The 15,291-nt window shown below is 37.5% G+C and overlaps 1 protein-coding gene across 2 annotated transcripts in view; it reads right to left on the bottom strand.

Annotated features, from left to right (window-relative positions):
- Positions 1-14,895, bottom strand: part of MARCHF1 (membrane associated ring-CH-type finger 1) — a 916,809-nt gene extending 901,914 nt beyond the window's left edge. For both annotated transcript variants that reach the window (XM_059374251.1, XM_059374241.1), the window contains exon 1: positions 14,768-14,895. The gene's annotated coding sequence lies outside the window, so the exon portion shown is untranslated. The remainder of the gene's footprint in view (positions 1-14,767) is intronic.
- Between the last annotated feature and the right edge of the window lie 396 nt (positions 14,896-15,291).

Raw genomic sequence — 15,291 nt, 5'->3', positions numbered from 1 at the left:
TATTTTCATGATACAGAGACAACATGATTATCCACCTAGCCTATAGGAGAGAACCTCAAAAAATCTACCAGAAGGAGTAAAATACTAAGTTTGTTGGATAGAAAATCAACATGTAAAAATCCATATTCATCACCAACAAAATCTTAGAGGGTGTATCTTTTTAATTATTCACACTTACCAAAAACAGAAACAAAAACAAAACAGTCATCCTGGAAATAAGTCTCAAAAAGGTTGAGGGAGATCTTTAGAGAAAAAAAAAAGTTTATAATATCATCAAAGCACACAGAAGCTGAACCAGATAAATAGAGATGCATAACATATATAGGGAAAGAAAGGTTTAACCACAAAAATGACAGTCCTCTCAAACTATAATATCAGTGCATTTCCAACCCCAACCGGGGGTATGTCAGAAACTTAAAGAAAAGACATATCACATCCAAAAGGACTCAGTACACAGATGTGATGATGGTTAAAGAAGGTTGTTCTCTCTCCCTTCATTTCCACAACCACCACCACCTCCCAGACCTGATAGACAGGAAAGAATGGAGTCAGGGAAATCCAGATGGGACTGGAGCCTTGTACTATAGGAGCTGTGCACATAGAAGTATGCTTCTACCTCCGCATCTGCTACAGGCCAGTGAGTTAGGCAGAGGAACAAATTCCCTTAGCTCTCTCTCTCTTCCCAGTCTCCTGCTGCTGTCTCCCATTGGTCAAATCCATTCAGAAGTCAAAGAAGCCAAATAAATACAAAGGATATAGATCCATGGAGAACTGGTCTAAAGAAACAAGTGAAGAATATCCATCACATAGAAAGTTTTATGGAATTTAACAGGCAGACTCTAAAATAATATGGAAAAGTTTATGAAAACAGCCGAGACAATTTAGAGAAATAAGGAGTAGAATTCTTCCTGACAAAATAAAGACAGCTTATAATGTTAAAAGGATTAAAGAATTAAGGATTGAATTGGCACAGAATTAGATGAACCAGTGGAACAGAATACTGAATCCAGAACAGATTTAAATATATGATACTTACATATGCCAGACTTAGTCTTACAAATCAATGGAAAAATTAAAGTAGGAGAATGGGCTAGGCCCAGGATGGAGGTCAGGGTTGGGGTCATCTGTACTTCAGAACAACTACAAAAAAATACCAACTATGCCAGAGACCTTCGAAACCTTAATGCTTCCACAGGAAATTGGATGATATCTTTAAAATCTCTAAGAAAAGACTCCTCAAATAAGTAAAACCAAATTCATAAAGGAAATAAGTGATGAAACTGAGAGTAATAAAATTTCAAAATCTCTATATAATATATAATAAAATTTTTAAAGAGGACAGTTAGCAAGAAAATATTTTCAATGAACATAAATGATAAAAAGTACTTAAAATGTACAAACAATTCTTAAAATTGTACTTTAGAAAGTCAACAGGGGAAGAAAGAACAAAGTATTTAAAAGGCAATTTGCAAAAGAAAAGATTTAAATGTTCCTCATAAAATATTAAAAATGCTCTGGTGTTCCTAGGTGACTCAGTTGGTTTCACTCTTAGTTTTGGCTCAGGTCATGATCTCAGGATCATGATATCAAGCCCTTTGTCGAGCTCTGCACTCAGCACAGGAGTCTGCTTGAGATTCTCTCTCCCTTTCTGCCTCTGCCCCTGCTCGCACATACGGACATGCTCTCTCTCTCTCAAATAAAGATATAAAATCTTATATATATATATATATATATAAATGCTTAATAGCACTAACTCGGTAAAAGAAAACAAAACACCAGTGAAGTATTTAAACTTAAATATGCAAAAAATAAGAAGTCTGATAAGACTTCATATATGGCTGAAGGACAGGTAAACTGGTAGAGAATGCAGAGAATAATGCAGAGAATCTCACAAACTGTAAGGATAGACAGGTCTATAAAGATCTGCTGAAAACAGAAATACTGTACCCTCTGCACACCATCACCACATTTTCACAATTTTACTACATAGTTAAGAATCTACAACTAATATAAAAAATTACATTTATGTTCATGAAGGTTGTGAAAGTGATGTAACGTTATAATTATCATCTGAAGCTTTCTTCTTCACCCAAATTTTAAAGATTGATCTACGTTGACACTTGGAAATTTTAGTTCATTTTAACATCTATATAGTATTCAATTGCTTCAAGATACCATAATTAATAATTTTTAGAATTTTTACATTAATACAAATGACATTCTTATAAATTCATGTCTCTTTATGCTCACACACAAGTTTCTCTAGAAGTAAAATTACAGAATAACCTCAGAAATGTAATACCGTACAGTTGGTACATACACTGACATGAAAAAAGATATCCAAGAGACATATAAGAAGACAAGGCACAACACAATGCATATTTATTAAAATGTATGTGTTCTTATCTATCTGAGCATAAATATATGATATATATGAGAATGAAATGTCTATATTTTAAATACATCTCTTTTTGAGTTGAGAGGGAATTGAAGGAGGACTTTTATTTTCCACTTTTAATACTTCTATGTTGTTTAAATTTTTTACAACAGATATACTTTATATGTAGTTTTACAGCTACAAAAATATTGAAAAATCCACACTTTTTTTTTTTAAATTTTGCATTGTGTTTATTGTCCTACTATGGTCTAATAAAAATACCTTGTGATATCAGATGGAATGTTTATAGTGTATATGTTTCACAAACTAAAAATTAAGCAATTAACTTATCCTTCAAATAAAGTTTCCTTCCTATTACTACTATCAAAGTGAAATGCTCTCATTATTGAAAACTCTAAAAAGAAAGAAAGAAAGAATGCTTAGCAAAATCAGTCAATCGGAGAAACACAACTATCATATGATCTCCCTGATTTGAGGACATGGAGATGCAATGTGGGGGTTTTAGAGGGTAGGAAAAGAATAAATGAAACAAGATGGTGTCGGGAGGGAGACAAACCATAAGAGATTCTTAATCTCACAAAACAAACTGAGGGTTGCTGGGGAGAGCGGGGAGAAGTTATGGACATTGGGAAGGTATGTGCTATGGTGAGTGCTATGAAGTGTGTAAACCTGGTGATCCACAGACTTGTACCCCTGGGGCTAATAATAGATTATATGTTAATTTAAAAAAAAAAAGAAAGAAAGAAAGAGGAGAAAAATAGAAGCACTTGCTGAATAATGATGTCAATTACTAATACTATTCACTATTCCTTTGTTTATCTCTGTGGTTGTTGTTGCCAAATTTATTTTTCTCACACAACTAAATCTTCAAATTCTACCCACGCCTAAAAAGTACCAAGACAACTCAAAACTTTAAAGATACTTAAAATATATCTTATTTTTTTAAAAAAGTCTATATATACCTGATAGTTTAAAGGACCTATGTTAACTTTAATAACGGTATGAACCACTTACATTAAATGCCTACTTATTTATTTCCTGTTTATTAGGAAATTTGCTTACTACCTTTAATCCTCACGACAACCTTAGTAGGAAGGTACTATCATACATGTATTGCAGAAAGGAAACCAACATTCAAACACATTAAGCAATTTGAACAGTATCACCTCACAAGTAAACAGAAATTATTTCAAAACAGCTCTTTGTGGCTTAGAGTCAGCTTTTTCCGATGACCATTGTCTCCCACTTCTCTAATAGAGAAACTAAGCTTTTCTGTTTAAAATAAGTTTTCAGGGGCACCTGGGTGACTCAGTGGATTGAGCCGCTGCCTTCGGCTCAGGTCATGATCTCAGTGAGATGGAGCCCTGCATCCGGCTCTCTGCTCAGCAGGGAGCCTGCTTCCCCCTCTGTCTCTGCCTGCCTCTCTGCCTACTTGTGATCTCTCTCTCTGTCAAATAAAATAAATAAAATTTAAAAAAAATAAGTTTTCAAATTATCTTTATATGACAGATATTCCCCTAAGTAAAATATAATAATTTTTCTCTTGTTAAGGAAGAACATAAAAACATTTACTTTCTAAAAGCAGAGACAACCCTCCCCTCCAGAAGCCACATGATGAAATGCACATGACCAGATTCATACCACATCTGCTAAGTGAGTAGAGCCCATGATGGACTAAAGGGCTTGTGAGTTCAGAGTCTGTAATCGACAAAATTGTTACCAACATTTAAAAAAGAGAAAGAGAGGCAAGAATACAGGTTACTCTTTGCTCTTCATGAAAACACATAAAAGTAAAACTTTGTAATTTTAAATTGTTCTTTTAGTTACTTATTAGAACAAGTTAGTGATAATACCTTATTTAAAACAATCTATTTAAAACAAAAATTAATTCCAATTTAAAAATGGACAGAGGACCTGAATAGACATTTTTCCAAAGAACACATACAGTTATCCAACAGGTGTAAGAAAACATGCTCAACATCATTAATTATCAGGAAAATGCAAATTATACCCACAACGATATATTACCTTTTGCCTGTCAGAATGGCTAGACTCGGAAAGATAAGAAAAAATGGAGATGTAGATAGAAAGGAAACCTCATGCACTGTTAGTGGGAATGTATATAAGTGAAGCTACTAAGGAAAATAGTACGAATGTTCCTCAAGAAATTAAAAATAGAATTACCATATGATCCACTATTTGGTATTAACCTAAAGAAACAAAGACACTAATTCAAAGATATATGCATCCCTTTGTTTATTGCAATTATTTATAATACTCAAGATACGGAGGCAACCCAAGTGTCCACAGACAGGTGAATGGATAAAGAAAACGTGGTAAACACACACAAACACACACACACACACACACAGAAATATTACTCAACCATAAAAAAGAATGAGATCTTGCCATTTGCAAAAATATGCATGAACCTAGAAAGTATTATGCCAAGTGAAATAAGTCAGATAAAGAAAGACAAATACCATATGATTTTACTTATATGTGGAATCTAAAACAAAACAAACAAATAAAAAAATGGAAACAGACCCATAAATAAAAAGAACAAATAAATATAGAAGGGAAGGGGTTGGGGAATGGGCAAAATGAGTGAAGGGGAAGGGGAGATATAGGCCTCCAGTCACAGAATGAACAAGTCACAGGAATAAAAGGCACAGCATAAAGAGTATGGTCAATGGTAATGAAATAACACTGTATGGTGACAGATGGTAGCTACACTTGGGGTGAGCCCAGCATAATGAATACATAGTTGTCCAATCACTGTGTTGTCATTTAAAACTAATATAACACTGTGTGTCAACTACACTTCAATGAAAAAAAGAAATCCTAGATCCCAGTAAGACTTGTATCTCATACCATTGAGTGGTGAATTATTCAAAGAAATTCTCCAACTAGGTATGTCTCCATCGAGTATAACTTAGCATGAAATAGAACATTCCTTTTGCATCATTTTTCCCTGTATGTAATTCTATCATGAAAGATATATAGATACATGCAGAAATGTATTTTAAAAATAACCAACATCCACAAGAGAACTATTCAGATTTAACAGAAGATACCACTTTGAAGTTTTGCTTCAGATATTCATTTTTTTCATTCAAGAAGTATTTATTTAGTTTTTTGTAAAAACATAATACTTATGAGAAATTATCTGGAAAATAAGGAAAAGTTGGATAAAAAAACTAACTGTAGTCCTATGACCACCATCAACATTTTGAAATATTTCCTTTGATTGTTTAAAGAAAAACAGATTGAGTTACTGGGTATGGGGTGGTGGCAAAATTTTTACACCTTTTGCATCATTTTTAACAATTTCTACAATGTGATAATTATGGTCCATCCTCATAACAAAAGTCCACAGAAATAGTGTCTATTACCATTGCTTTTAAGATGGGTTTCTTGAGTCTACAAAACCTAAGGGAGCAGATATTTCTCTGATTTTTTTCTTTTTTCCAGAGTCCAAGGGTGGTTATCCTCGACCAGGAATGTAAGGCACAAATCAAGAAGTCCCAGACTTTACCTTTTATACTTGTTATTCAATATCTCAATAATCTGCCCAATTAATTGCCCCCACTTCTAATTCCCTCTTATTATACATAATACAAATCTTACTTTCATGTAGTCATTACTGAGTACTTTTTCCTCCATTTACTTATTAAACATTTTTAAAATAATAGATACAGGATTAAGAGATTTCCTAAAAGATTAAGTTTAAAAGTGACCAATAAAAATAAACCAAGGTATTTCATTAAAAAGGGAGGATTGGTGGCAATAGCTATTGAATATATTATGCTAAATCTTAAAGGGCCATTTCACACTGTGTCTGGAATATAACTTTGGGTTCCATTAAGGCAAAATTGCTAAGAATATCAAAGGAAATATAGCTCTAAGTGGAACATAATTTGTCTCTAGATTTTTGAATTTCAAATTTGGGAGAAATTAGCAGAAACAGAATACAAACTTGTATGGTACTTAGGCAATTTAACTATTAAAATTTAAGTACAAGAACTCACCTGGGACTGAGTAATTAAATGTGTCTCTGCACCGTGCTTCGGTGGCATCCATGGAGACTCTTTTCTGCATTAAACTATTAAAATCAACCCTGCCTCAAATTTTAGTTGAAATATTTTTAAAAGAGAAAAGTCTACCTACAATTCTACCTACCTAAAAATTAACAGATAACTAATAAAAATATATACATTTTGCAACAATGTAAAACTACCTAGATATAAAGAGTTTTAAAAGCTTTTTATGCAGTTCTTAAGGTATCATCAAGAGGTAGGACAAATAAATTGAGTAATAAATGAATAAATACCTCATCCCTTTTCTTTCAATGCTGTTTATTTATAAATGCACTAATTTAAAATTATCCATCCCATAATTCTCACTTTTTAATTTTTTTTTATTTGTCCCAGAGAGAGATAGTGAAAGAGAGAACACAGCAGGGGGAGCAGGAGAGGGAGAGACAGACTCCCCACAGAGCAGGGAGCCCTATGCAGGGCTCCATCCCAGAATCCTGGGATCATGAGTGGAACCAAAAGGCAGATGCTTTACGACTGAGCCACCCAGCTGCCCCATTCTCACTTTAATTTTTTTTTAAGATGTATTTATTTGTCAGAAAGAGAGGAAGAGAGCACAAGCAGGGAGAGTGGCAGATAAGGGGAGAACCCCGCTCTGCACTGAGCAAGGAGTCTGAGGCAGTACTCAATCCCAGGACCCTGGGATCATGACCTGAACCAAAGGTAGTCGTGATTTTATTATTCTCCCCAGAGCCTTCATGTATTGGCTTTTTGCTCAAGCATCATCTGGTTTATTCATGAGGCCCCTCCTTACTCTCATCATCAACAAGCACACACACACACAACCACAATCACACATGCATACACACTTCATTCTTCAATACTCAAAACATTTTGTGACAGTCCCTTCTACTTGGCACATCTCCTTCCTTTGGGCTGTCTGTAACTCCTCAAAACGGCCAAGCTTCCCAACAATAGGGCTTGAGCACACTTCATTTGTGCCTCTGTTAGAAAACTCTTCCCTTCTCTCTCCATCTAATTAACTCGTTTTCATCCTTTCGATCGATGTCAGCTCAAGTGTCACCTTCTCAAGGAGGCTTGCCCAGATCTCCCTAGCTCAGTCAAACTCTTGCAACAGGCTTTCTCGAAGCTGTGTTCTTGTCCTTCAAGGCATTCACTGTGGCATGTGTGCATTTATTTGTGTGGTTACTTAATTAATTTCACAGAAATAAAACTTTCCAAAAAGGCAGTAATCATGACACATTGCGTTACTCACTATACCACCAGAACCTAGTCAGGGAATACATATTAACGGGAAGTAAAAAGGCAGCAAAGGAGGGAAACTGATTAGGTCAACAGATGACCTCATTGTTAGCAAAAGAATTCTTTAACTGGCCTCGTTTGGTGACCTGAAAGATGATGAATTTGTAAATAAAATACCTATGAGAAATACACTGTTTTAGCTTTTTCCTTACCATTTCTCTCACTGTAAATGGATGTGGCTCCTGATTCTGTTTCTTTCTTGTTTTGTTTTGTGGGTTTTTTTTTTTTTCATTTTCCTCTATAGAAAAAAAAAAAAAGTAATTTACCATATATCTTAGCCCAAGTTCCCTTGAATAGCAGAATGTGAAATAAAAAGTCATGTGCAAATAGCAGATGGTGATCCCAGAACAAAAGAATGAAGCACCAGGCAAAGTGAAATAGAGAATAAAAGCCAATACACATGTATGGAGTTGGGTCATCACCATGGCCAAGCAAGGTTTCACTCAACCCTGACCCTGAGAGGAATCACAGATAGCCTCTCTTTCTCAGAACTGCCTGCCCAGTGCCACTGATTGAGGGGCTTTCTAAGTGGTACTAGCTCCTCCCCACTTCTAGGCTGCACTTTTAGGGACAGAGGGAGAAATAGGATGTACCGGTAAAATCACAGAGCAGAAGTTAAAAGACACTCAGCATTAGTTCAAAGTGGGAAGAAGTCAAAACAACAGGGAGGCACAGCCTATCTACAATGTTTGCCATGGTCACAGACAGTGTTGGAAGTGAGTCTGAAAGGATATACGGCAGGGCCCAAGAGGCGTATGATATGCCTTATAAGAATCAAAGCATTGCTCAGCAGAGTATTGGTATCAGATAATGAGCAAGCAACACCATAGTACCTAATTTTTCACTCCCATTGAGTTTCAGTGAATTCCCTAATATACCTTAGGACACTGAAGGGAAGGAAGGTATGCAAAGAATTTGTTCCAAAGGATGCCTGGGTGGCTCAGTTGGTTAAGCAGCTGCCTTCAGCTAAGGTCATGATCCCAGGTTCATGGGATCGAGTCTCAGATAGGTCTCCTTGCTCACCGGGAGCCTACTTCTCCCTCTGCCTCTGCCTGCCACTCCGCCTGCTTCTGTTTTCTCTATCTCTGACAATAAATAAATAAATAAATAACAAAAAACAAAACAAAACAAAAACACCATTCCAGGCATTCTCAACAACTTGGTTGTATGTCAAAAACTCAGTGGTTTCTAATATGTCACCTGGAATATATAATTACTTAAAAATAACATTATATATTTTAGTTCACTTTGAATATCTATTCATCACTAGACAGATGTGACAAAAAATTCTAGGTCAATCCACAGAAGTGTAGTTAATAGGTCATACTTGAAATATACTGTTAAGGACATTATTTCTAAAACCACTAACCACAATTTGAGACATTTCTTCTGGAAGAAACATATTCTTGGTATTGGGATATTCATCCATATAGAATATCCATACATCAATAAGAAAAGATGGTGATACACTATAATTTGTTGACTCTATTATATGCAAATGGCAAGATATCAGTCTGTGTCAGTTGCTAATCTGAGTAACAATTTGAAAAAAAAGCTGTTTCTCAGAAGAGGGAAGCCCCAGACTTCCACATTATCCACTGTCTATATGTGGAATTTATTTGTAAGTTAGGGTGATTCATAGATCAGAGGTACCTATTTTCAGAAAAAAAGTGGGTTTTTATATACACATCGGTGCGGGTATGTATATTTTGTGTGTGTAGCACTCTTAAGAGAAAGAAAAGTTTTGTCAATGTGTTATATTGTTACCATGAATTTGAATTTACTAGTTTTGAGATGTTAGATGGAAGAAGCATCCAAGAGGTGAGCTGAATTTTGATGGTGTCTTTTCCCCTAGGACAAGGAGTAGGGACATTTGTCAATCTAGACACACAGCAAGAGGCTGAAAATATGGGCTTTGCCTGAGCAGGGATTGTGGATATAGAATAGGGAATCCAGCAAAAATTCTGGCAGTCTTGTGGGACTGGAGATTTAAAAAAAAAAAAAAAAAAAAGGAACAGGAGGGATTGAGATCTGAGGGAGAAGTAACTGATGAAGCACCAAGCAGACACAGGCATGGTTTTACCCTCAAGACATTTGCTGACATATGAAGCTGCACATAGGATGCTAGGAAGAAAGCTTCTGAAAAGAAGAGAGGGAATCTCAGAGGTGTCGCCCTGCATTGTGTTTAGTACCTGTGAATGCACCAGTAGGTGGCCTAAATATCTATGCTTGGCAGCTGGGTTCCCTGGCAAGGGATGCAGATTATTAGTACTTGAGTCAGTTCAGTCACTGATTGGATTACAAGGATTGGCCACCTCTCCATTTCCTTTGCCTTGCAGAAGGAAAGCTGACAATTCTTTGGGCTTGGATAAATCATCTATAGCATCTAGAATTTTTATACACCATTACTAAAACCAAGACTAAAGAGAGACACTGAAAAAAAGCTCACAGTAATCCAGTTATTGGCATTTATAAAACTTTAAAATAATTTAATTGTTTATTAAATTAGTAAGTAACCACATAATTATTTATTAAATTAATTAATTAAATAATTTTAATTAGTATGTCCAAAGTAATAGAGGAAATGGTGGAGAAATACACCAATTGGTATCTATAGAAAAGAATGAAATATACATTTGAAAACCAAAAAAATACAAAAACAAGAATAATAACCCATAGAAGAGCTCAACAGCATAACTATAGTGACAAAGAGAAGGCTAGTAAATTGGAAGAAAAGGTCAAAGGAAAATATCCAAACAAGCATAGAAAGAAAGAAAGAAAGGGTAGAAAATAGTGAAACAAGTATAAGAACAAGTTGGGCACAGTGAAACCACATATTAAACTTGTAATTGAGATCTCAGAAAAAAAGAAAAGAAACAGAGTGGAGTAGAGCTCTAGGTCAAGAATTCACCAACAAATTTCATCTGATGAAACACATCAATCCACAAATGCAGGAAGTGCTGCGAACTCTAAGGAGGATAAATAAAAAGAAAACTATATCTAGGAACATCATACTAAAACTGAGGGAAACAAAGGCAAATGAAAAAATATTAAAATCAGCCAGAGACAAAAACACCTGATCTTCAAAACAAGAAGACTGACAGGTTGGATGGAAGCCCCAGTCAAGAATAGCTAGTTCAAGTGGTGAAAAAAAAAGAATGGCCACACAAAAAATTTATACCTAGTTTCCATAGTCTTGAAAAATAAAGGCTGTACAAAAATATATTCAGGCACAAAAAATTAGAGAATTTGTTGCCAGCAAACTTGCAAATTAAAAAGACATACAGCAGCCTATTTAACAATTTTTATGACAAATTGTAATAAATGAATTGTCAAGAATGCCACTAATTAAAAATACTAGATGTTTAAAATAGAAATCAGCTCATTTACTGAGTGTACCATACCCTGTGAGAAATGGAAGGCAGATATTATCATCCTTATTTTATGGAGAAGGAAACTAATGTTCAAAACACTCAGAAGCCTTCCTCAGTTACAAGACAAAGTCAACACTAGAACTTATATTTCTGACCCAGTGTTCACCATTCTGACATGGGGAAGTAGAAAATACATGATGGGGTGCCTGACTGGCTCAGTCAATAAAGCATGTGACTCTCGATCTCAGAGTTGTAAGTTCAAGCCCCACCTTGGACGTTGAGGCTACTTAAAAATAAAATCTATTAAAAAAGGTAATAATCATATCATAGAGGTCCATTAAGTTGTGTTTTCAATATATAATAAAGGGATAATTTTGACTTCTGGAGATTTTGTCTTAAATTTTCTTTGTTTTTACAAACGCCATTAATGATGCTATTTTAACCCAAAGAATAAGATATTATCACACTCCTGATTATTTTCTACTGTTTCATAGCTGTTGACTTTCACTCTTAAATTGCAGAAGAAGCTGAGACACCAAAACGTTTCCATCAAAAAGAATTTACTGACAAATTTCCATACTGAAGGCTTCCACAAAAGTTAACACCACAATGTTTTGTGATCCATAAAACACCCTAGAACTTGAACTTGAAGTTGAAAACTAGAACTTGAAAAACAGCATGGAAAAGCCCATAAAACAATCTCTGGCTGAATTCAAGATATAATTTTGCCTCAAGGAAAGCAGAGAGATTCACTGTAGTACAGACACCCCATAGTATCTGTTCAAATCAAACAACTGGAACAGCGAAAACAAGAGGCCATCTAATATACACTAGTCCTCCTACATACTATTTTCTTAGAAATCCCCCAGTATTCTGACACCATGCTCTTTTCTATGACCTTGAAACATCATTATTGCCTACTCTGGGCAATATACTATAGTTTTGCTTGTGTCTTACAATGCAACTTCTTCTCATCTTTCCCAATTAAGCAACTTTGTATAACAAAATAGCCAAAATATTTGTGCATACCTTAAAGAACATCATGATAATATTCTCTAATACAAGGATATTATATTGCTTCATGTTTTTAAAAATAATACTATACTGCCTATCAAATATATGAAATCATATATATTTATAAGATGCTTACATTTTTCTGAACACCTTCCTCACATATTCACATGTAGTGAAGTCCGAGATCATTTTTACCTTCTTGTATAAATATTTTTGAAACAAAATCTCTCAAACATTACACATAACCTGTTATCTTTAATGTAGATTTTTACTTACCACATAAAGGGAGTAAAACACTCTATTGTTAAGGGAAATATCATTTGCCAAAAACCATTAGCCAAATACCATATGTCTTATGCTTATGATTGCTCACTGACTGTCTGATTGGATTATATGTATTCTATACAAATGTATATTTTTATGTTAGGTACACCCCCCCCACCACCACCACCTAAGCATATCAGCAGCCTGTATGTTCACTGGGCTAGTTTCAAAGAGAGATTTTTGTCACTATGATATCTAAGAAAAGCAGACAACATGAGCAACAGGTTTAAGAACCTTCATGTAAAGCTCCTTAACTTTTACTATAAAGACATGAGTACAGCAAAGTTGAATAATAAAACTTTTGAATAAAAGTGCAGGTAAAGCACTTTGTGATAAAAAGTCAGGAAACAAATAATGAAATAAAAATTATTTCTGAACCATGGAGAAAATGTTGCTGCTAACCCCAAAAGTGCTGGATGGAAGTAAGCTCCTATCACTGGTCTCTCAACAAAAAGTAACACAATCAAAAATGTAATTAAGCACTTCCCAGGAGAGACAAGTGCACAAAGCCCACACAGTGAGCTTTCCCAAAGGCAAAACTGATATGACATCCTCTTAGTCCCAGCATTTATATTTAGTAAAATCCCCCTCCATCATTTCACCCAGGTAGTTCCTTTTTCACTTTCACCACATTTTTAAATTCCGATAATTTTCTATCATGTCTGATCTAAAAAGACTTCAACCTTTATCAGAAGATCAATCACTGGTCAAGAAAATTTACTTTTATACTTCAACATTTTAAAAGATCACCTGGCTTTAAAGAAAAAGAAGCAGTCTAAAGGAAAAGCAGTAAGCCTTTTTTAAGAAAAAGAAAATAAAATTACTATTTGAATTATAACTGAGGTTGTTACTTTCTTCCATCCTAGCATTATGTTAGCTGCTGGAACATCAAACTTGTATACAAGAATCTCCTTTGTATTCAGGGATAATTTATTATACACTAAATCCATGAATATAAAACAGCTCTTAAATTTTTAAATATCTTAGATTGCAGTGAATGAAATTTCAGAAGAAAGTAACTGAACCCGAAAGCAACAAACTTTCATTCCTTCTACCTTTTTAACAAAATGTTTCTTTTGGAAATAAATTGACATTAAAATCAAATATTCCAATAGGTATAACCACTTTGTGATCTGAAAATTGGACTGTTCCCCAAACAGGAGATATTCATTGATAAAACGTGTGTCAAACCCTCAGGTAGGGAGGAGGCGTGGGTATTGCTATGCTGGCTTTCCAGCCCTTAAACCCAGCACAACTCAAAACTGAGACAGACACCTGACCAGGTTCCCAATCGTTTCTCTTTAAGCCCTCAAAGCTCTGTAATAGAGCTCAAACGCGTTTACCAAGAAAACCTGTTCAGAAACTACTGAATAACAAAAGGGATTGCCAGGAAGACGTGGCTCTCCCTAACTATACTGAACCTGCCTCTAACTCCATCCACCTGCCACAAATAATCCTCAAGCGCTTCAGAAACCGGGAAAAAAAGAAAGCCAGCGTGGCTCTCCCTAAGTTTGCTCTTTGACTTACACCACTTGGGGACAGAACTTGGGCGTCTTTCAGCCTCAAATGGTCACTACACTTCCAGGAGCTTAAAGAAGCTCGCCCTGCACCTGGATAACTGCGACACTCACCGTGGGCGCAGGACACTTCTGGTGTCTTAAGTCCCAGCTCTCAGTCCCGCCTGCAGCTGGAACACAATGGCATCCCTCGCCCTGGCGGACGGATGCCGGCGACCCGAATCCGACTCGACAGTTGCGGAGAACCTGAGGCAGTTTTGAGCGCATTAGCGCTACACCCAAGACAAAGGCTGCCCTCGGTGGTCCTTGGCGCCCGCCCTCCTCAAGCCCACACGGGCGACTCGGGAGCCTGTCAAGTGGCGGTCCTTGATTCCGCGCTTTCCGAGGGGTGCGGTTCGCTGACTAGTAAGAAGCTGGTGTAAACAGCGCGCCGCGCACTGGGGAGCCCCCAGAAAAGGCTAGCGCGCGGGGCGGGCGAGGGCGGGCCAGCGGAGGTAACTATCCCCAAGCAGCCGGCTGGAACAACCTCCGCTCACCCGAGCGGCGCCCGCCGGCGAGCTCGCCGCCGGGGGGTTGGGTCCCAGCACCCGCCGAGAACCCCAGCCGGGATCCTCGGCTCCTCCGGGGACCCACCAGGCAAAGGCACCTGCTGCCCGTGCTCCGAGAATGGTACTGTGCCAAGCCCCGCTCGGAGTCAGGGACACAGACGCCCGGGACGGCGAGCCGAGGAGGGTGCGGGCTCGCAGCGAGGCTGATTGAATGATCTTTGCAATCACTCACCGGCGGAGGGCGAAGTCGCTCAGGCGGCGGCCCGGCGGAGCGCAACGAGCATCCCGCGGCGCAGGCATCCTCCCATCCTTTGTCAGTAGCGGGCGGAGCGCTCCTCCCCAGCTTGCGGACGTACACCCGGCTCGAGCTCGGCTTCCCAGCCCTCTCCCCTCCTCTCCTCCCCCTCCCCTTCTCCGTCCCCCTCTCGGAGCCCGCACTCACTCGGCTCCCATGATGTCATCCGGTGGAAATCTGCCATGCTCAAAGACTAGAATAATCCAGCGCTCACGCGGGGAACGCGGCGCGGGCGGAGGCGGCAGCAGAGCCTCTCCGTGTACCCACAACCCGCCTGCCCAGTATAACTGGAGTCCAGGCCAGGACCAGGAGGGGTCTGCAGAAAGGTGGCTCCAAGCGGGGTGGGCGTGGTGGGGATAAAGCCCCAGGACGAAAAGTGCGGTCTCCGCTGCAAAGATTCCTAACTCAGTGTTCAGACTGACAGCAAATGCCAAGGGTAAAGAGAAAGTTTTTTGGGTTTT

Source organism: Mustela nigripes, chromosome 1 (genome assembly GCF_022355385.1).
Source record: "Mustela nigripes isolate SB6536 chromosome 1, MUSNIG.SB6536, whole genome shotgun sequence".
NCBI classification, from domain to species: domain Eukaryota; kingdom Metazoa; phylum Chordata; class Mammalia; order Carnivora; family Mustelidae; genus Mustela; species Mustela nigripes.
This window is presented reverse-complemented; position numbering and strand designations above follow the sequence as displayed.